At 39.8% G+C, this 4,719-nt stretch overlaps 1 non-coding gene across 1 annotated transcript; it reads right to left on the bottom strand.

Annotated features, from left to right (window-relative positions):
* Nucleotides 1-4,392: 4,392 nt before the first annotated feature.
* On the bottom strand, nucleotides 4,393-4,496 carry LOC127493329 (U6 spliceosomal RNA). Its single transcript, XR_007923386.1, has one exon. It is a non-coding gene; the product is annotated as a U6 spliceosomal RNA (small nuclear RNA).
* Nucleotides 4,497-4,719: the final 223 nt, after the last annotated feature.

Raw genomic sequence — 4,719 nt, 5'->3', positions numbered from 1 at the left:
TTTCTTGCCAATGCTAAATTCTACATCAATTAAACTAGAATCTCTGAAAAGACATATAAGTGGAAAAGTTGTTAGAGCTTCCCATGATTATAGTGTGTGTTCAAGTTGAAAACCGTTGTTCTAGATGAGGGTTTCTCAATGTCAGCATGACTGATATTTTAGAACAGTCGATTCTTTGTTTTGAATGCTGTCCTATATATTGCAGGGTGTATAGCAATATCCCTGACCTCTACTTATTGGTTGATGGTACCACTAATTTAACTAAGTGAGCTTATTTACCAACCACAGCAAGCTCATGGATTAAGTTCTATTACTAGCACTCTTTTCCAGGTGATAAAATGAGTTACAGAGTTGAGAATTAATTTCCTAAAATTACATAGCTGAGCAGTGATAAGGACAGAAAAGTTCTCCTTCTACAGAGCAGATAGGGTAGTTAGAAAAGTTCTCAGAGGACTCTAGTCCAAATTGAATGGCCTGAAGCCATGGGACTCTCAGACACAACCTTCAGTCTGAATTTTTCGAATGGAGAGGATATTTATTTTTTCCTACATGAAGGCTTTCTTCCAGCTTCTTATTGGTAACTACATCTTTCAAGAATGAGTTCTGATTTTTCTTTAGCATTTAGAATGCTATGTTTATGTGTGTAAATGAGAGTGAACAATCCTATTAAACAGTGGAAGCACAGTGAAAAGGTTAAAATCTATTCTTTCTTCAATTCTCACCACTGCATTTTCACATGAGAATCATGAATGCAGATATGTCCATGGCACAAAAAAAAAAGTACCCCTATTAAAAATGAGTAACCTATTATCCATGCTTAACACAGTGCAATGTTTCTTTGCCAATGAGCATCTCTCCATAAAGAGTTTGTTTTGCTCTGCAAAGGCACTAATGAGGCAGGCCTTGGGCTGACACTTAGGCTGGGTGATGAACATTCTCCTCCAGGGGAGGCTGACTTGTGCTCCAGTGAAATATTGTCCATTTTTTCCGCTCATTTTTATCCATATGGGTATTCACAGGCTTACTCCATTCAAACTAACTTTAAATTTTGATTGGAATTATTCAGACTTTCTAGGTCCCCAAGTGTATCTTTTTTTAACCTTATGGTTCATATCTTTTGTGTTGTTCTTTTTCACTTCCTATAATTTTCTATTGAACCCACTTCCATTCAGAGAATAGAAATATTTGGGGAGAATAAAAATTACATAGCCTCTTTCTGGCTGACCTAGTGAAGCAAACGCTGTATAATTATCACCTTACCAATAGGGACATATGCTTGAAAGGGAAACTGACATTTGTCTTCTCATTGTCACTGAACAGCTTGCTGTTGATATATATAACAGAATCCCCTATGGAGAGTTTATTTTTCTGCTAGAGTCGATATATCAGGTTGGGAGACTATATAAAATTTGAATAAAAGCCTATTTCCTACACTTAAACCCTGCAGTACACTGTGATAGCTTCTTTATATGTGTTATTTTATTTAATCCTTACCTTCATGACATGGAATTCCATGGTTAGTTATTACAATTCTCACTGTGCTGCAGAGAAACTGAGGCTCATGTAACTTGCTCAGTTTTACAGTTTCCATATGTAGACTGTTTTCTAGCAACCAGATGTGCAAGAGTTGTTAACCTTGAGCTGATGCACTTCAGTAAAATCCACAGAAGGGACATTAGTTCAGTAGCTTGGCTTTGTTTGTAATTCTATACAGATAATTGGATGCAGTTGCAAACATTTGCATTTTCTGGGAAGATGGCCACAGATTGTCACCAGACTGCCATAGTGGTCGATGACATTGGAGTTGAGAACTACTGACAGTGATCCCATTTTCTTCTACATACCCTTCCTGAGAAATATCATTTCCTGATCTTGTGAAACTCTTTATCTTTTTCAGTGACTTTGAGTACTTCTACAGTTTAAGAACCATGAACGTCTCTTAAAAGTTTTTTTAATGTTATTTTCAAAACAGGTAATATTCAAAGATAGGCATAATGTCTTTCTTTCTTTTTTTTTTTTTTTTTTTTTTTGACAGGCAGAGTGGACAGTGAGAGAGAGAGAGAGACATAGAGAAAGGTCTTCCTTTTCTGTTGGTTCACCCCCCAATAGCCGCCACGGCCAGCACGCTGTAGCCGGTGCACCACGCTGATCCGAAACCAGGAGCCAGGTGCTTCTCCTGGTCTCCCATGCAGGTGCAGGGTCCAAGGACTTGGGCCATCCTCCACTGCCTTCCCGGGCCATAGCAGAGAGCTGGCCTGGAAGAGGAGCAATCACTGAGATCTATTTTCAATTGAATTTATACACACATGATTAGCTCTATGTTAAGTAAAGAGTTCAACACATAGTATGAAAACAAACAAACAAACAAACAAAGTGAAACTATTCCTTGACAGCCAAAACAAGGGCAGCTGAAGTCATCCCTTCTCGAAGTGTCAATTTCACTGCTACAGATTTCATTTTAGGTACTTTATTAGTTCTCAGATTAGGGAGAACACATGGTATTTGTCCCTTTGGGAATGGCTTATTTCACTAAGTATAATTTTTTCCAGATTCATCCATTTTGTTGCAAAGGACCAGATTTCATTCTCTCTCTCTCTCTCTCTCTTTTTTTTTTTTTTTTGTTTTTTTACTGCTGTGTAGAATTCCATAGGGTACATATCCCATAATTTCTTTATGCAGTCTTGAGTTGATAGGCATTTAGGTTGATTCCACGTCTCAGCTATTGTGAATTGAGCTGCAATAAACATGGAGGTGCAGATATCTCTTTTGTTTACTGATTTCATTTCCCTTGTGTAAATTCTCAGGAGTGGGATGGCTGGGCCATATGGCAGGTCTATATTCAGATTTCTGAGGTATCTCCATACTGTCTTCCTCAGTGGTTTATGAGTTTGCATTTCCACCAACAGTGGATTAGGGTACCTTTTCCTCCACATCCTTGCCAGCATTTGTTGTTTGTTGATTTCTGTATGAGAGCAATTCTAACCTGGGTGAAACCTCATGTGGTTTTGATTTGCATTTCCCTGACAGCTAGTGATCCTGAGCAGTTATTTCACGTGTCTGTTGGCAGCATAAGTTCTGTCATATGAACAATCACTTGAAGTTCATTTAATGTATATGGAAACATATACTCAATTGTAAATAGTAATGATTTCATTTTACTCCGAGATATCCCACATTTAAACAACTTCACATTCTTTCTGTTATCCAGTATCCTAAGAACAGGAAATTTACAGCTAATATGTTTTTAATATATCATCATCATTGATTCCTTAGAATTGATATTAGGATAGGATTTTAAGAGTTTCTATTAAATATTTGACATCAGAATGAGATATCAATGAGCCAGTGTTGTGATGCAATGAGCTAAACTGTGAGCTGCAATGCTGACATCCCATATGGGAGTGCTGGTTGGAGTCCTGGGTGTTCCTCTTCCAATCCAGCACCCTGCTAATGCACACAGGAAGGCAGCAGAGCATGTGGGAATGCGGGATACCTAGATGGAGCTTCAGGCTTCAGGATTTGACCTGGTCCAGCCCTGGCCATTGTGGCCATTTTAGAGAGTGAATCAGCAGATGGAAGATTCTCTCTGTTTCTTTCTCTCTTTTTTCCTCTCTCTTTATCACTATCTTTGTCTTAAAAAATGAGCTGTCACATAATATTTCTTTTTTTTAAAATTTATTTTATTTATTCAAAAATCAGAGTTACACAGAAAGAAAGGAGACACACAGAGAGAGAGAGGTCTTCCATCCACTGGTTCACTCCCCAGTTGGCCGCAACGGCAGGAGCTGTGCCGATCCGAAGCCAGGAGTCAGGAGCTTCTTCCAGGTCTCCCATGTGGGTGCAGGGGCCTAAGGACTTGGGCCATCTTCTACTGCTTTCCCAGGCCATAGCAGAAAACTGGATCGGAAGTGGAGCAGCCGGGTCTCAAACCAGCGCCACTATGGGATGCTAAGGCTTCAGGCCAAGGCATTAATTGCTGTGCTACAGTGCCGGCCCCTCTCACATAATATTTCAAGGTGTAGTTAATGTCTATGAAGCCATCTAAGTTTGATTAAAAATTATTCCTCTTTCAACTTTCATTTTTAAAGATTTATTTATTTATTTGAAAAGCACAGTAACAGAGAGGCTAAGGCAGATAGAGAGAGAGAGGTTTTCTATCTCCTGGTTCACCCCCAAGTGGTATCAACACCCAGAGCTGAGCCAATCAGAAGCCAGGAGCCTGGAGCTTCTTCTCGGTCCCCCACATGGGTATAGGGGCCCAAGGGCTTGGGACATCTTCCACTGCTTTCCTCGGCCAGAGCAGAGAACTGGATTGCAAGTGGATCAGCTAGAACTCAACTGGCGCCCATAAGGGAAGCTGCACAAACAGGTTGTGGCTTTACTTGCTACACCACAGTACTGGCCCTCCTTTACCTTTTGCATGCCATCCTCGCACAGGGGCCATGCTGATTTCTGTATCGTTCCAATTTTAGTACACTTGCTGCCAAAGTGAGCAATTTCTTAAACTTTTATGGCAACTTACTTGCATTTTGTTTGACACTTCATCTTCTATTAATTGGAACTAGATTCTTGAGTAAACTTTATCTTCTCTGATAGTAAGAGCATCTCTGACGGTAAGACTTCTCTGGTGGTAAAACCATCACTGCACTTCTGATCCCTAAGTTTACATATTGTAAACATCTTGTACCTCTTCGCACTCAGCAGACTGCATTAGACATA

The sequence above is a fragment of the Oryctolagus cuniculus genome, chromosome 5 (assembly GCF_964237555.1).
Source record: "Oryctolagus cuniculus chromosome 5, mOryCun1.1, whole genome shotgun sequence".
Lineage (NCBI taxonomy): Eukaryota > Metazoa > Chordata > Mammalia > Lagomorpha > Leporidae > Oryctolagus > Oryctolagus cuniculus.
Note: the sequence above shows the minus strand (reverse complement) of the source record. Positions and strands in the feature narration are given on the sequence as shown.